We start from the raw sequence: 18,517 nt of genomic DNA on the forward strand, positions 1-18,517 counted from the left end.
TGAATATTGCCATGAAAGCCAGCCTATTTACAGTATGTGTTTTTGCTGTATGTTTTTCTAAATCGGAGCTAGCCAACTCTGTCATAGCGCCCTCAGCAGAGGATATCTAGGACTTTCCAATGACGTACGATGTCTCGCGTTGGCTGGGCCGGATTGCGTGTTTGCAGCCTCCAGCCGCCACACCCGGACTTGCCGGCTCGCTTTTGCCTCCTTTCATGCAGAAAGGCAACACAAGCGCAAGATCTTAACAACACCGGCCATTGTGGCAAATATATAGGACTCAACCTTGCGCTTGAAACCCTCTCTTCGCATTCACTTAACATGAGTGACAGCCTCGCGCACAACATGCTACTCTCACGTTTTTGCTTCCACATACACGATATACTTCAGCATGATTATACTATAAGCCACGCATCAGCAATTTTGATACTTGGAACTGGAAGACAGTCACACCTCTGCTCTTTTCATCTCATTTATTCCTCTTTTATTTGTCGCCTCTGAAGGCGGTAGGTGTCAGCTAGGCGTACGATCCTCGACATTTGATGCGAAGGTGGGAGTCGGAGGTGTGACTTTTCAACGTACCTGTTGTAGTCCTCATTGTCTGCCGAGTGATTAATTTCGATTGACTGGGTGTGTGATTATACGCTTGTTATTTTTTTTTCACCGTGTTTGGAATATAATGAGAATTATACCAACTTTTAAAACATATTTCAAACATCCCTTAGGGCATACATTGTTGTATTCTGTCTAGTGCAGTGGTTCTCAACTTTTTTTTTCAATGCGTTTGTTATTTTGAGTTTGTTTACCGGAAAATTGCATCACGAATAACATTGTGAATCCGCATAAAACATATTAAAGTTAAATAACGTTTTGCAAAGGAGTGACTTAAACACAATTTCACACACCATTGCTACATGTTGTAATTACTTTGCTCTTAATTTGAAATACAAAAAAAAAGAACTCCCGCTATGGCATTAGATAACTTCCAACATTAAAAGTGCCTTCACGTACCCCCGTTTGCCGGTCTATTTCACGGTAACCAAATATGAATATTTGATCCGAAGGCATGAACACTACATTTTTTAAAGTGCTCGGGTGCCGTCTAAACAAGAAGCCCGTTTTTGAACACGTTTTTACCGTTGGGCCTCTTGAGGAAGAGTGAGCTTTCAAATCCGAGATGCCAGCGCTCGTATGTTGCGAGGTGATGAAGGCCTGCCCTTAAAGAAGAAATGTCCCGCGGTCACGCGCGAGATTTATCCCCCCTCGTCGACATTGTTCAAAATTCAAACATGCGGCACAGCAGAGGGGAGTTTGAAATATTCTCCGCCCCTCCTCACAGCACCACCCTGAAAGAATATTGGAGACAATTGCAGGTTAAAAATGTATATGCAAATGCGGGCTACATTAGAGCATGCACAGGTTGTTAATAAATTAACACGTGGCAGGAATAATTCAGTTTAGCGTGATAATTCTTGGGTGCGAGCTGTCAGCTGTCGCATTGTTCTGGATCCGACGTGACGGCGAGATGGCAACACGGGCAGTGAACTGTGATGTTTTAGCGTTCCTTGCTCTTCAGACCTCGCCACGCTGACACAATAACAGCCCTCTGTTCTCCTGCCTCTCATTTTGCGCCGTTTTGGAAGAACAAAAGCTTTAATTAAGGGCGTCCTCCCATCATTGCTTTAATGTTATGCCCGTGCACACATTTTGTTAAGTGTTGTGGAATTTGATGTTCTTTGGAGGCAGCCCTAAAACGTGGCCGTGCCGCAGTGTGGAGTCAACGTTTGTGTCTGCTAAACTTGTTTGGATTTTCTTGCAAATACGTTTGAACATATTTACGTGTATTTTTGAACGTATTCAAAAATGACGGTGAATGCTAGTATGTTAGACTGTAGATACAAGCGCGGTAGACAGTATATGCAAGCATGTTGCTCCGTATATGCAAATACGTTAGATCGTACTGTATATAGACCTTACATGCATGCATTTAGACCTTATATGCAATCACCTAAGGTTGTATATGCAGTTACGTTAGACTAAATATTCGATTATGTTAGACCGTACATCCAATACATTTGAACATATATTTGAACTGTATTTGTCTTACTCCCAAGATTCACTCCTTTTGTCTTCAAAAACATCAAGGATCTCAATTACGGGGTAAAATCTGGGACGGAAGGTGAGATGTTTAATCCGCGTGACTGTGGGAGAGAATCTTGGCGTTCCGGGCGGGGAACGTTCCTCCCCAAGATTTGCATAGCAAGAACCCGGGGAGCCCGAAGTCTGTTTATGTAGTTCAAGGTGCACGGGGGATTGCGAGAGGTGTCAAGTGACTCGCTGTAAAGTTTTTAATAAGTGCCATTTGTTCAATCTGCTGTTTAAACACTCCCGTCGCCTCTTTGTATCCTTAAAGACTGCTTGGCCGCCGCTATCTTTTAATTAAGTCCCGGGCTAATGTGGCACTTAATTGACTAATCTGAAAGATTTTGTTTTCTGTAATTTACTTGGTGGGGAAAAAAGCATCAGCAGCTGAGCTTTTTAATATTGCCGTGATAGGGAAGGAGATGGGGCGAATGCATCAAAGTAGCGCTAACTCCCTCTAATTCCTACTCAGCGTGACAGAAGAAGCGATTGGCTAACTAGGCCTTCATGTCACTCTTGTCGAAATGTTTTTCCAGGTAAGCTTGCTGGGCTAATGAGCGGTTTTGTGATTGCGCGGTTGTGTAAAGGGAGCTTGTTTTGGGTAGACGCCGATGAGAAGGATGAGGAGAAAGTTTAGCCTGGTTTGGATCGGGATTCAAGTTCTCACTTTGGTAACTTTTGTGACACGTTTGTTTGGTGGCGACGAAGGCTCAGAAACGGCAGGTCATGTGACCTTGCCACACCGAGACCACGATCAAATGGAAAATGACGGGACGGCCCAACGAAAGCCTTATAAACAATGAGTCACCCGGCACCCAAGCGAAGGAAGGAAAGAGGGAAGGCTTGCTTCTGTTCAGGAAGTTCTGGCACACATTAAGCCGATGGACGCTCACAAATACAAAGATTTCCCATTATGGCGCCAGGCCCAGTGACACAAATTAAACACTCCGCCTTATTTATGCGTGCATCACATATACACAGCAAAGCCCGATAAATAATTTAATCTCCAGCGACCGCGCTCACGGTTGCAGTGATACATTAATTTGGCATGAATTAAAGCTAATTCGTGCATCATGTAATTTATTACTTATCAAGCGTAGTTTAGCAGAGAAAGTATCCGATTTCCCCGAAGATTGCTTTAACAGCTATAATGCATTTCTTAATTTACTAGCTGGAAAATCAATTTTTTTCAGAGTTCATTAGGCACCAATATGTTACAATGCCGCTCCCCTGAGCACGCAGCTAAAAAAAAAAAAAACATTATGCAAATGCCGCCAGTGCATCTGTATGTAAATAGCAAGCAAGGCCGCATTCAATTCTCCACGGGAAGCTTTGTTAGTGAAGCCTTTGTTTCCAAGCCCCGCGCCTTGTTCATGATAGTCTGGAAATTAGGAGATGTCTGTAATTGGCAGGTGAACGCCGCGTGACAGATGACTGACGCGTTGGTCATTTGGCCCAAGTTTGTTGCGGTCAAGCCGATCCGCGCTTGGGTCCGGGTTTCGCTTTGAGCTCCGCGCAACTTGATTTGTTTTCAGCCGTTGTTTTGGTCCGCCTTAAAAGCGACCCTGAGACGAGAGTCAACAGTATCAGTTTTCATATTTGGGCTTGGTGTTTTTCCAATCGTTCCTTGGTATAATGTCTCTTTGTGAAACAAATTCTTTTCTCCCCATCTGGCGGATTGAACTTTGCGTGTCCCTCTCCTTCTATAAACGGCCATTTGTGCAACCGCAAGCAAAACATTGCTTCACCTGCTCGCCTTGGACGGTCTCAAAGAAGCAATTCGCGCAAAGCCCAAAGGCCGCGTCGACCATATGGCGCTGCGTCGTCTCGATAGCTTGTAGAACATAGCCGACATTCATGCCGGTGACTCCAACAGGAACTAATTAGTACGCTCTCTGGTAAGTCAGCTTCATTTAAATTACAGTTAATTGACTTGTGTAAATTAGGACCGTTTGAAAGAAATTCTCCCTCTCTCGCTTTGGGTCACCATAATCATTGAGTGGGGTGTGAATAGAATATAGCAGGAGGCAGAATACAACTTTTGTCCTGTTTTCCTGTGGCCGGCAATTTCCCTCAGTCGGTGTTTATTATTTACCTTCTCGTAATGCGCTATTAGTTCAGTAATTAGGTGTCACATCGATCTGCGATGAGGGCGCGGTCTCCAAGCAACCCCCGGTGTTCACACAAACAGCCCCGATTGAACGTTTTCACCCCTCGCCGTGTTGAAAGGCAAGACATGTGACGGGAAACGCGTGCAAACCACCGTGGCAGTTTTTTAGTTGTTGATAAAACCGGACAAAATGTGAAGAATCAACAGGTGATGGCGTGCAACATTTCCGATTCGGCAACAAACTTTGATTAATGCTGATGTGAAAAAGGACGTTTGTACATTTTCAATACAGAAAAAAGTTTTCACAACTGATTGCGCCTTGTATTGTCCGTCATCAAAAACAGCATTAGATCCTGCGACTAAAATGCACCCATGTTAAATACGCTCAAATAAATGCGATTAAAAGCATTTTTTTCCCTCCGTTCTTCTGTATCAGACGTTCCGCCCAGTGGATAATGCTTAAAGATTTCATTTAAATCACAGTTTTTTTGTTGTTGCTGTTTTTTGGCAGTTGTAAAGTAACGACAAAATTGTCAGCTTTGAGGACGACGAGCATGGGAGACAACCGAGTCACTGTCCTACTTTGCGTCCCCGCCGGCCCGAGTCTGGCACGCTCAACTCACAGAGCGCCGTGTTTGTTTCTAGTCGCATTTGTAAATCATAAGTCATTGTTTGAATTAGAGGCGCACGCTGGCGTTCCCGCTGGGAAACATCAAGTATTAAATGCCATTTCCCCCCGCATGCTTGTTTGAGTAATTTACGCTCAAACGAATGTCAGTCCTCGTCTCCAGGTGATGGCGTCTCGGTGTACGAGCCGCCGCCGCTTTTTGATGGCTCCACCTGAGAGATTTGCCCAAATGCGTCTGCTTTTTCCCCAAAGTGGTTCCCGGAGTTTCTGCTGTGGGCTTGTTTACCGCGCGATGTTTTTTTGGTGATTTCCCCCAAGCAATTTCAGAGGCGCTGTGTCTTTTTAATTTTTCGGCAGAGAGCGGCGCATTCGTTATTTGGTTTTTCCGTCCGCGCCGTAAAAAGGCCGCCCTGGCTGTCGGTAAACAAAGTCCCGTTCCCATTAACCTCTGATTCCCTCTGAGAAATCCACAAACAGCACACAACAAGCCACGAGCGCGTACACACACGCGTACACGCCGACGATATGGAAATATTTGTCCTCGCTCCCCTTGCCGCGCTCGGAGCCGGCACCGGAGCTGTCTGTTTTGCCTAATTGCTTTAACACTAGCCCCGCATGCTAATTGCACGAGCCCCCCTGTCACCACATCATTTACATGGCCTGCTTGATTTGAAATTTAATCTGCTTGAAGGGGTTGTGTTTCATGCTCACTTTAAATCCTAATGCTCTATGGGATTGAAAGCGGTTCATATTATTGAGCCCGTAAAATAAATCCATATGTGTTTTTGCGGGAAACTTTTGCTCCGGCGCGGGGGAAGGGAAACTTCGCGCCACCGTTTTGCGTGGCTTCAAAGGGGAACGTTGACGAGCGCGAGCGAACGGCGGGCGCGTGCGCGTGCCCCTAGACTGCAGATGACCTTTTTGATGTGGACCTGAAAGAGGAAGACAGACACGGCGGACTGGACTTCACATGGTCATACTCAATCAAAGGCCAAATTGAAATTTCTTGGAGGCTGGCCACACCTTGTTCTCCTCTGGAGAATGCCTTCACTCCGCCCGGTTGGAGCTTGGCTCCCACAACTGAATTTGAATTTACCTTGCTGTGACCTAAAGCTGCGCTGCTGAAATCGGAACGAAAAAAATATATTTATTGCTAGTTTCAGCAGTAATGATATATTTCCGAAGTTTAATGCATTAGACATGAATGAACGCATACATCTTCAACAATTTGACTTGATTTGACTCTGGTTTACTGCTTCCAACTTGGAGCTCAGAGGCAGTGTTGGGTTTAGTTACATTACAAAATGACTGCATCTGAAATGTAATGCATTACACTAATATTGCATTACTTTTATATTACTCTTATCACCATAACTGGATATATTGATTTGCCATTCTAAATGTAGCTCATTACACATCCAGTGAAAGGTTGGTTTAAACCTAAAAAGAGTACAAATCATTTCATCTGTACTGTAAACCTTTAACGACAAGATACAACACTTTTCGTTTAAATCTCTTCATGACTTAGCTTCGCAGGATAGCGATGGATTGTTTACGCTGCAGGCGAAAACAGTGCATTTCATAATTTAAGTGTTAATATTCAAATTCGGTCGACTGGGTTAAGGACAGACTTTTGAAAAATAGATGCTTTCGGGCGGGCTTCCGTTAGCAGCTAGCCTACGTCGTCTGTTTAACGTGAGTTTTTGTATGCTTCATCTTGATGCGCGTTGACCACAACTATTTCTAGGCTGTTATTAATAACAATTGTACAGTGAAAAGTGTTTTATTGCTAGTTGCGACAGGACAAGGTTTCCAAATGCTGCTGAGTCCACTGCGGAAAGCGCCAGCCTATCTTCTACGTACGCCACCAATCTCTTAACCTCTTGACGTTCCTCGGCGAAGAAGGAACAGCGAGCATTATTTTCACATGCAGACACAATGCGGGCGCGGAGGGGGAAAGGATTATTTATGTGACGAGGGAGTTCAAGATGAACTGGATTGTGCTGTTTTGCCTCTGTGAGGGGAAGAGAAAGTTTTTTTCTCTTTTCTCCCTTGTTTTTCCAACAAAAAGAGAGAATACAGTCAATATTAAGTCAATTATAAATATTTATAATCTACACGTTTTAAAAATGCTGTCAATCAACGCAGACATGCGGGGGATAAGCTGCGTGTCCGCATGCGATTTGCATGCCGCGGAAAAGCCTCGGCTTGCCATCCCAGTTTTGTTTTTGACTTTGCGGGCCCGCTCGTTCTCGGCGCAGATTAAAAATAGAAGTTTTGTTCCGGTTGAGGATAGATGTTTTTATGCCCCCCAACACACACAAAGAAACAGACGAGGCGGTATTGACGCCCGATGCTGATGGCGATTCATTATTGAAGAGGAAATCTTCTCAATATGACTGGAGTTTGTTATGGGGAGCTTTGTTCCCGTCATCTATATTGCAGGGCATCTTTGTCAGTCAGCACTGAGAGATCTTTTTCTTCTCTTTTGTGTTTGTGTATGCGCGTCTGTGTGAAGCGGCGGAAAGACTTCTGCGCTCTCTGTAGTGTTTGTCAGCGTTGCTGTCCTAATAACTTGACTGCCTTGTTTTTGCTCCACTCCAGTTCCGCCTCTCTGATGCCGCGCGCTCGGTCTGTTTGGCTATGCGACCTCGAAAATAAACTTTTTTTTGGGGAGGGGTGGTATAATGTCCTGTCAGTTCGTTTCAGCTTCTTGCTTTTCGGTAAAATTAGAAAGTTGAGAACTTCTATTTTTCTCTGCTGCTAATTAGTACAGCCCGGAGTTATAAGCAAGCATGGTGCATCGGCATTTCGCTGTTATGCTGCACGCAAATGGGATAAACCGCATGCGCAAAACACACTAAGTTCAGGTAACAGTGCCAAGCGTTATCGGAAAAGGAAACATCTGGAAGGCCGGTATATCTAGGACTTTTACTCGTATTTCAAGGCCGACAGAATATTGCGTGCCAAGTCTGTGGAAATCTGGGTGCTATCATATAAAAGATTGACCTCCATTCCTTACTTAGAATCGCACGAAGGTGATATCCATGTTCTTGTTTTAGCACTTACTTGGACTTAGTTTGGACACCAGGCTGAATCAGTTAAAAACATTGAATGTGGTCTACGGTATAACTTGTATGAATGAATTAAAATAAAATCGGGGACCATATTATCTACGATTACAGAAAAAAATCATGCCTTTTACCAGCTGTTTTGGGGAGCGTGTCTTACATGAGTGCATGTTTTAGTAATCTAATTACTCTGCAGCATTCGTAGTACCGAAGAACACACAGAGAAGGGAATTTGATGAAATCGGCTGCAATAAATGTGCAAATCATCCCTCAAAGTCACATTTGAGCGCTCATCAAAAAAGCTTCTGATTGTCACTTTAGCTCAGCATCCACTCCGCTTCCTAATTTATTCCGAAATTTCGGTGTTTGTATCCTTGGGCGGGTGCGTGGGCGGGCGAGCCGGCCAAGTGTCCTCCTCCTTAAGAGTGCTTGTTGTGTGGCATTCTCCCTTGATTTCATGCTTTGCTGATGGAAAATTAGGGCCCGGCGCATCTCTGCATGAAGAGGAGGTGTAGGAGGAGGAGGCGGGCGGGCGGATGGTTGGGTTTATTGCCTCAGGACACTCTTCCCTGACAACAAGAAAACTGGAGCGGTGAAGAAGAGTAGGAGAGGCTGTGTCATTGGCTGCTAATGCACTCCAAACAAGATGATGAGACGCACGGAATCCCCAACAGTACAGAAGACATGCCCCCATCCGCTTCACACCCCCCCCCCCCCCCCCATATTGTTGGGGGAGCCCGGCATTCGACATTGTGTTTTGGGGGAGTGACTTCATTTGCATATTTTTGTCTTGTTTCGTTTTCTCTTGCCTGTCTGTTGCCCAATGAAGCTCTGAGGATAAAGTGCTTAGAGTACTGCAGGCACTTCACTTGACTTGTTTGCTTGTTCAAAGATACGCCACAGTACACCGCTAGTTGAAATGCCGGCACGGAGGCTCACTGTCAGACGTGCGAGGAGCATTTTGAAGGCGGAAAAGGGAACCGGCGACGATAATCCCCCAATGTTATGTAAGGGGGAGATTGTTGGATGCCTGTGTTCGTTTTGTCACAAAGATGAAACCGAAAACGCGAAAGCTTCTCTTTGATTGGTGTACAAAAAACAAAACGTGTCCGATTCAGAAAGGGTTGACGGAACTTAGTCTGATTGATTTGCGTGTGTGTACCGGATATGTAGAAAGAGGTTGGAAAAAAAGCAAAACGAAACAGCAGTACCAAGGCCTTCCCTATCCAAATAGCATCTGGGTATCAAGTCTTGGTTTGCTTTTATTTTTCAATACCAACAAAAACAACACTACGTTGTCCAAAAATCCAATTCGCGTGCTAATTATGCTGATTAAGGACGTCTAAAAATGACCCAATTACGCCAACTCGGTTGATGGTTGAACCAATCAACCATGTTGTTGTTTTTGTTACAGCTAGGTAAGCTACGCTTGCTAGCTAAGTGCGCATTGGTGGTCGAAACCAACAACAAAAAATATGGAAAAATGAAATGGTGAAAACAGTAAGAATGAAATCTCTGATTTCAGCTCACTGAAAAAGGCTCCATATTATCGTAGAACTAAGAATGGAAACGTCGATACGTGACCCATCCGTAGCGTATGTGTTTGTGCATCCATCTGTGCGCTAACCCTTCAACCTGACCTCTGGTATTATGCCGCAATTTGTGATTTGTTGGACTAGAAATCCCCTGCCTCGTGCTTAATTTGTTCTCAAGTCTTTTGAGACTTTGCGGCTATTGTCACACTGTCACATTACCGAGCCCCATCTGAGCTTCCAGGTATTGATAAGTTGATGCTGATTGCTCATTTGCTCACACCAGTAGCATCCTGTCAGTAAATTAGGGCCTACATATCTCTGATGAGACACTTAATCAATAGCATTAAGAAAACTGATCAATGCATTATTTGACAGCCATATTTAAATGGGGACTGCGAATGGGGAACGCTCGGAAAGTACCAATTATTACGACACCTGTACCGGTTCAGATCCTAATGAGCTAAGCGGAAAATTGAGTCCAATAGTGCCACACAAGTGCTTTTAATTTTCAGTTTCGCGTTCTTCCTTTAAGGTCATAGCAAGTTTTGCATCCTCGGTCCTGTGTGTTTAATCAGCTTTTCCCATCTCCAGCCATCGCAGAAGCTCTAATATTCCATTTCCACAAAGCAATCACCCAGGAAAGTTTGGGGGAATCAAACTCATTCCAAGTCATCGGACTGCCCGGACAAATCAATATTCACACAACGAGCTTAACGTTAGTGAAGCAAACGGCGAAGGAAGTGAATGTGATGAGGATAAGGGAGAAAGACATTTGAAGCTGAAAGGCACGACCTGCCGCTGCGAGCCGAGACTTAATTACGACGACCTTACAAAAGGGCCGTAGCCCAAAGCCGCGCGGCCGAGCTCGGCGTGTACCCCCTGCCGGAGCGTAATGCTTCCTCCGCCGCCGTCGGGCCGCACGACCGGGCTTTGACTCCCGGACTGGAACATCAGGCGCTCGCTTGGAAGAAAAAGCCAAAGTGGCCGAGTAGTTCAAACGCGCCGATGTTCGAAGTCGCTGCGCCAACGCCGCGGGCATCGTCGCATGCCCCAAATGACCTCAAAGTCTAACGACTTCGGCTTTAATTGATTTCGGCCTTTTTTTTCTCAAATTTGCTAGGATGTGCACCAGCTCTCGCTCCGGTTAGTGTTCATTTGTTGAAAAATATTTGATCGTTTCTCATTTTCCTTGTTTGGTGTCGTTTGAGCTATGCGTCCCTGGAGTGGAGTCCGATTGGCTGTCATTGTGTTTGTCGTGACCTAATAGGCTCCGATTGTGGGCGGGACAGCAGAAGGAAGACGTGAAAATGGAAGAGCGTGTGAGAGTTGTCGGTCCGATGAATGGTAAATTTAACTTTAAAAAAAGTGCCCCCATGGCACCTTGGATAAAGGGACATTGATGCATGTTATGCATGCTTAGCAACTCAAGTTTAGCCTACAACATCAATGCAAAGCACCCAACTGTGACTGCACTCTCAGAAAACGGTAGCGACAAAGGCGCCGAATTTGAAGAATTTAAAATTTTAGACAATTTTTAGAGAATATTGGCTTGAATTTTACTTGTGCATATTTCACAAGTATAATGCAGGTTTTGGCTGTTTTTTATGCGCTTTGAACTTCAAAATGGCACCAATCAAAGCCCCGACTAATCAGCGGACACACGGTTATTCCGACAGACTTTCTGCAATTTGCATTCCACGTCTTTCTGCTTCGAAGAGTCACCGACTGCTACAAGTTGAACTTGGTTTTTGATTAAGTGTTTGTAGGTAGCGCCTTAGGGCCCGTCTCTCGTAGATAAGCAGTAATCCTGCTGTGTGTGTGCGTCATTGTGTGCGTTCCGCAAGATTCTTGCATCCGCGTGCCGCAGGGCGGAAAAACGGTTTAAAATGCAAGAATTTAATTTTGCCGTTATTTTCCCTCGCCGAAAATGAAGTGTCATTAACTCTCCATCCTCCTCTTTTATTCCCCGAATTAGCTTTTAAAATGAGCTCCTTTTCTCTTAAGTCGATTGCGCTGTCAGATTTTTTTCTTTTTTTTTCTTTCCGCTGTGACAAAACAAATCAGAAAGCAGCCCGGGCGCCTAATCTCGTTCATCATCTCCGTTTAACATCAAAACACGCGATGAGTCGATGATTATCAAAGAGGATTCCTCCTCCCCCCCCAAAAAAAAAGAAGTCTTTTAGGGAGGAAGCCTCGCCATGTTTGACAGCATGCCAGTCTTAACCAATGAGAAATGCGGCGCTCCCTTTAATAGATCTATATTCATTTTCAAATGAGTTGATTAGCCAGCACAATGTCATTGGATTCAGGGGCCCATTACACATTTATGATGGTAAATTACTGAACATTTACAATCCAAATGAAATTTCATGAGGGGGGGGGGGGGTATTGAAAAAATGGAAGGGAGAGATGCTTGCCGTTCATCCCTTGTAGCCTTGCCTCATAGAATCCATCTTCCTCCCTCCTCTTCTCTCACCCCCCCTTCTCTGTTTAACGCTGCATATCACATCAGCGCCCCCTGTGGTTGAGTTGGGTATTTCAACTTTGAAAGCTTTGTCCACTCTGCCTGCTGCAAACTTAATGAAAAAGTGTTGTTGACGTCTTTTTTTTTTTTTTTTTTTTGGAGAGGGAGGGTGTTCTTTCCAGTGCAGTCGCTCCATCAGCATCAATATTTTATTCTGGCAAATTTGCAGTGACATGCATTAGTACAATTATGGCAAGTTTTTACTCGGATTTCTGTCTTTAAAAAAAAAAATGAGAGAGTGATGATTAAGGGATGGTGAACCTGCTCTCTCTCCTCCTCCTCCTCTTTCCAGTGTGGCGGCTTCGTCCTCGGCCCTCCACCTCTAAATAATTCATCATCCAATCAATCATTTTCTCTTTGTTTTGGGCCCCAGTGCCTGAGATGAAACGGCCCGCTGCCAAAGCTGCTTTGCCTCATCTGAGGCCTGGAAAACATGATCTGCTGCTGAGATTACAACACACACTCACAGTAGCGCCGGGCGGGTTCACAAGAATGCGCATTCACGCACACACACACAAACAAGCGCACAAAAACCAGGATCCTGTTAACTCATTCACTACCAATGACAGCTATAGACATCAAAATCCATTTTTACCCTGTTGGCAGTGCATAAGTTTCATCAACAGCTATTTTATTCAAAAAAGTCTGGATTACAACAGCATCTCTATGAAGCTAACACTGAGGGAAAAAAATGCCAAATGAATATCATAGCCAAGCGCGTGATTCTCTTGACTGATATTTTTTTTTAAATACACGCCAAAGAGTTCTAAGGCGGTGTGCGATCTCTCGGCTGTAACAGCCAGTTAGCCCGCTTAGCTTATTTAACAGGCCTGGCCTTAAAGCCGCCTTAATAGGGAGAAATGTCTTGGACAAGCGATTTGAAGCCGTTTGGCCCCATCCCTTTGGAGAGCTCGGCAGGTGTTGCCGTGGAATGTCTGCCTGCTTTTTGATGTGGGAACAACAGAGATCCCCGCCGCCGCCGCCGTCGAGCGAGCGAGCGAGCGAGACCCTACCTGCTGCTCCAGCTACATCACAGCCGGCACACGTCTGTTATGGTAAAGGCGAGCGTTTGGAACATTCAAGTGCTGTTGAACCGTTCGTATGCCGACAACTGTTCACCCCCCCCCTTTTTTTTTTTTTGTTAATAAGGGGCTTTTCTATATGAACTCAGTTGGATAGAGCATGAAAGGTGGTATTTTAGCCCCTGAGAAATATTCCCTTGTGTCCTTCTAACAAGGGGAGATAAACCCTCTGCAGACTATGAGCTCAAATTCGACCGGCTAGCTTTTCTCTAACAAGGATGCTTCGGTATTGTTATCCGTGTGCCTTTGCGCTAATGTGCATGTAATGCTTTGCAAATGCACTAGGAGGGGGACGATTGATCAGACGCTTAATTCACATCGTGCGGTTTGTTCCAATATATGGCGGCCTATTTGTTTTTGATCATTTGACTCTTTTGAGCGACCCAACAAAGTCCTCATTTGATGACACCCTTCAGATTTCATGTTCACTTTGCTGTCTTGCTCTCTGGTACAAATAATTTGCGGAAAAATTGGTAGATTGGCCACTATTTTCTGTCTGTCTGGTTCCAGTTAAATGTAATTGTTATTCTATTAGCAAAAGTACAGTTATATTTCCCACGAAAAGCATAAAAACATTCGCCCGCTAAAGCTTTATCCTGCGCGTAAAAATGTTACCAACGTACCGCAGGGGCCTCCCAAACACTCGTGGTAAACACATGTCAGAGGCCTGATAAACAGCGCAGCTCAGTCTCCATAAAGAGATAAGCATCTTTATTTCTTGGATTTACAGTGTGGCAAATGGAAAAAGAATAATATATAGGGAGAAGATTAAAGAGGGGGATAGAATGGGGCAGGCAGCGAGTATCTGAAGGATCACCCGGGGCCTTGTAACTACGCCCCCCAGGGGCTCCACGTCAAGCGGCCTCGGCGCCAATGAGCGATCGTGTTTGCGCCTCCCTTTCCCGCGCACCCCTCGGCGTTCTCCACAACAGCGCAATATCTGGCCCACTTCAGGAAATAAATTGGCCACCCACGTCAAGACGGCGAGAGTCAGATTACGTCCGGTGAGAAGTCGGCAGTGGCAATTATCGTTCCAGAAATGACGAGGATCTGTGAAAATATGTCATTCTCAACCGCCCCCTCACGCGGTTAAATTGTCACATATTTATTAACAATTGAGCATTCAAATATTTGGTGTAATTTAGACGGCAAAACGTGTTCTTGGGTTTTATTGCGAACGTCGTTAACCATCATGTAATTAACCTCATTCAAAATTAACCCGTGTTATCAAGCCAAATAAATGATTGAAGCGAAGGCGTGATTCACAATTTTGCAATTTTATGTCTTTCTTTCAATAAAGTAGAGAAAAGCATTTCACAACAAGCGAGAACATAAACGTGTTGAGAGAGTCGCACTTGACTACTACACAACTGAGTTTATGGGTCGTTCCATACAGTGGATATAAAAAGTATACGCACCCCTGTTCAAATGTTTTTCTGATATCTTCCCCGTGTCTTTTGACTAACAGGAGTAACCTGATGAAGTCCTAGTGTTTTTCCAATGACAGTGGACCCCCGGTTTACAGCATCCCGAGCTTCTGTTTTTTTTCACATTAATAATTGGAATACGATGTTTATAGGTCCCCTTGTTATGGTATTTAATTTTTCCTCTGTGTATTTTTTATTTCTGATGTTATTTAATTATATACATGTACATTTTATATACGTACCAAGTAGTACTGACTATACTGTTTTGTTACTCATTTTTAATATGTATATAAAATGTTTTTTACCTGGTTTTGCACGCACTAGCTAATTACCGTATGACGACTTACGCCTTACGATCCAAACTTCGGAACGTATTAATGTCGTATGGCGGGGGGCCACTGTACTTGAAATGTTGTATCACTCAATCTAGTGAGCGAGGTTTGCATTTGATATTTTTAAACTCGTTATTTGGATGCCCATGCTGTTGTAGATAAATTTGATTTCAGAAATATGGCTGATACGCCGGTCAGAAATTGTTTGGTGATGCTACCGTTTCATTGGGGCTTAGGTTTTGAGTTATCGGATATAAAAAGTAAAAACTTCGGTTGTAAATTCAGTTTCAGTCGGGCAAGATTGGCCCTCCAAACTTGAATGTGCCATCAAAGACTTTTGCGACCGCCAAGTCTGCCCCGTCGGTGACCCTCGGCAGGGCATCCCGCCGCTTCTACGAGGCCCTTGGGGGGGAGGGCGTTAAAGTGCCATCCGAACGTCCACGGCTCGCTGCCTATTCAATCGCTCATGTGATAGTTAACGGCCCTTCGGTGGCTAATGATTTCCTGTCATGTTCCGGTTGGCGTCGCGGAACTCGGGATTAAATCGGCGCTGATGATGAAACACATCAAATATACGCAACGGCCGCCGTTCATCTTTGCGATATTATACATTATATGGAATTGAAATCGTCCAGACAGAGGTGACAATCTTTTGTTCGGATAAAGTAGGGAGTGTTTTTTTTTTTTTTTTTTTAAATCCTGTTGGGATTTTTCTCAACTATTTTTTTTTTTTGCTTACACTGCAGTTGCTCCCGCCCTTCCAAAGGAATGTTAGATGTCTTTGTGTACACAGAGATGTTGGAAGTTTGAGGTAGGTAGCACTCGCTTCGGAACATCCCCAGCACCACCTGCTCGGGTCCTGTGTTGCGTGTGATCATGTATCCTGTATTCACCCGGGCTTGCCTCCATGGCTACAACATCAACATTGTTTGCCGGACGGGCATCTCGGGCCGGGCGCCATGTGGAAACTTTGGGCGTATTTATTATTCAAAGGCCTTGTTTCCAATGCTGTTTCAGTAAGGGAGAGCTAAGGTTTGTGTGTGTTTTTGGAAGACAGAGATAGCAGGCTGACACGGTGTCACTGACAGGGAGTTCTTCAAAACCCCACGGTCGACTTTGCCCCCATTATTTGTTCCAGACGCCGGCGGGATCACACAGGTGTAGCGCTCGTGTGCATGTGTGTCGCTGCTTGGCATTTGGATGTCTGTGTGGACTGGGCCAACGAAATTCCAGCCGTATGTATAATACAAATATAATATATATATATATATATATATATATATATATATATATATATATATATATATATATATATATATATATATATATATATATCTCTTCGGGGGGTTTCTGCACGTATAACCAAATCATATATATACTTAATTTAATACCATGGTAGGAACAGTGCATTTTTGTTTTCAATTTAAGAGCAAATGCATTGGAACAGAGATGGGCATTGTCAATATTGATGTAATTTTCCAGCAGACAAGCCAGAAATACGATTGTTACGCACCATGGTTTGTAGTTGCTGGTTAAAATCCGCCTAGAACTCCAAATGTAGTTCCAAAATACGGGTTTAAGGTGTGTCAGTACCTGCAATGTGAAAATGGTTCTATGTATGGGTTTGCAATACACTGAAAATAATTAAAATGTTATGGATAGCTACAAATAGGTAGTTAAACATAGTATTTTTATTCACCATTTATTGTTTGGAATGTGGTGTGTAGTATTTTTTTTTCATGTCCATCTGAGACATAGCTTCATCATTTGGAGCTCAAACATGAATTATGAGACCTGTGTCCGAATTTGAACTTTGACAAATTGTTTATGTTTTCCGTCCCTCTGTGGTGACGTTTTTTTCGACCCTGGCAGCATCAGAGAGCGTTTATTGAGCCAGACGGCATTCGGCGCCATTGATTGGTTGAATTCTGTAGCGGTTCGCACCTTTTCCATATTTACTCAAAACATCGCATCAGGTCAATGAACTTAATCAAAGGCACTTTGCAAATAGTCACGGTGAGCACTCTCGCTCGTCTGCCAGGCCAACTTTGCACAATTCCCATGCAGTATTCATGCCTCGTCTGAGAGTGAGGATTCACGATCTGGTCATCAGTTAAAAAAAAAAAAAAGAAGAAGAAAAAAAAGGGCAATCAGTGATTGTCTCTTGTCCTCATGAAAGAGAATAATTCTTTAACATGCGCCAAGACTGTTCAAAAACAGGCTTTTTTGATGAGTGACACTTCCCGTCCCCCGGATGCTTTTTATGTGTCGAACTCATTAATAAAGCAGGACCCCGGAGAGACTGACAGGGGAGACATGAAGAGTGCACGCGCACGTGTGTGAGTGTGTATAACTTTTGGTGTTTGAATTGTCAGGTGTGATTTTGGGACTGTGATCTTCACACAACAAGGTTCAATCACGCTAGTTGTAGTGCTATTTATCGTTTTCTTCTCTGACAATCTATCAGTTTGCTTTTGGAGCAAAGCGCTACACCTTTTTTTTTTGTTAATGTCAAACACTGAATATTAAAACGAGTCAAAAAGTATGAAGCGGAATTCCCTGCAGTGAGGTATGTTACCCACTAAAAAGTGGTGAACATTCCAAATTAGTGTGGATCTCTCTTAGAAAAATACTTTTTTGTTCCCTGGGATGTCATTTGTGACTCATCCTTTTGTTCTGCCTCCTTCTATCACAAACACTATTTCATAATAAATCATAATTCCCACATTCCAGCACGGGTGTATAAAAGAGTTTCATTGATAACCTTTGACTGTTTTTTTTTTTAGTTATGTACACATTAGGAACGGGATGAGGCGCTCATGTGATTGAGTCTACGAGGTCGAGACCAGATGAGATTTTAGCTAAATTTGTGATCCAAAATAGTTTTATTGTCATATGCATAGTAGTACAACACAATGAAACGAACTTCCCGAGCAGACTACATTCCGTAACCGAGTAAATAATAAGGTAGGCGATAAAACAAAAACAAAAAAGGGAAACACCCGGCACAAACGAAAATGCTAACGAGCTAATCACATACAAGGCAGCGCTATATAACATGCTGAAAATAAGACATTAGCTAGCATCTGCATAATGACCTTTCTCCATTTTAACGGGGGACCAGCCCGCATTTTATTTTATCAATTCTTCTTTTGCCTGTCCAGCCTCGTTTCCCAGCCGAACGGAAGTGTTTCATGAGCGAGCTTTTCTCCGAGACAAACAACGGCAGTCGCGAGCTATCGTTTCAAACGGCAGGCTTTTAGTCAGCATACGAGATGCGTCAACTCATAAAGCGAAATGCCGTCAATGTCTTCAATATTCATGTTTTCCTATTTGTCAACCAACATTTCATCACAAATTCATGAAAAAAGCCTTTCAAGATAGCATGCTGGGAAAAGGCTTTGTGCGGCGTATCCATTTTTTAAAAGACACCATCCATTTAGGCCTCATCATTGGAGATTTGCATCCCGAGCCTTTTGGAAACTAAAGATAAATATTTTGTTTCATACATTTATTAAAACAACACACCAATGAGACATAGTTCTTGTGATTTGTGGCATGCTCTGAGTTGCTAATGGATTTTTCTCACTTTGTTTAGTGAATAATTAACACGTGCACAACATGTTGTGCAAATGAATTTTATTATTGATCAGAACAGTTGTTTTG

The sequence above is a fragment of the Hippichthys cyanospilos genome, chromosome 22 (assembly GCF_059441005.1).
Source record: "Hippichthys cyanospilos isolate Australia breed blue-spotted pipefish chromosome 22, RoL_Hcya_1.0, whole genome shotgun sequence".
Classification (NCBI taxonomy): domain Eukaryota; kingdom Metazoa; phylum Chordata; class Actinopteri; order Syngnathiformes; family Syngnathidae; genus Hippichthys; species Hippichthys cyanospilos.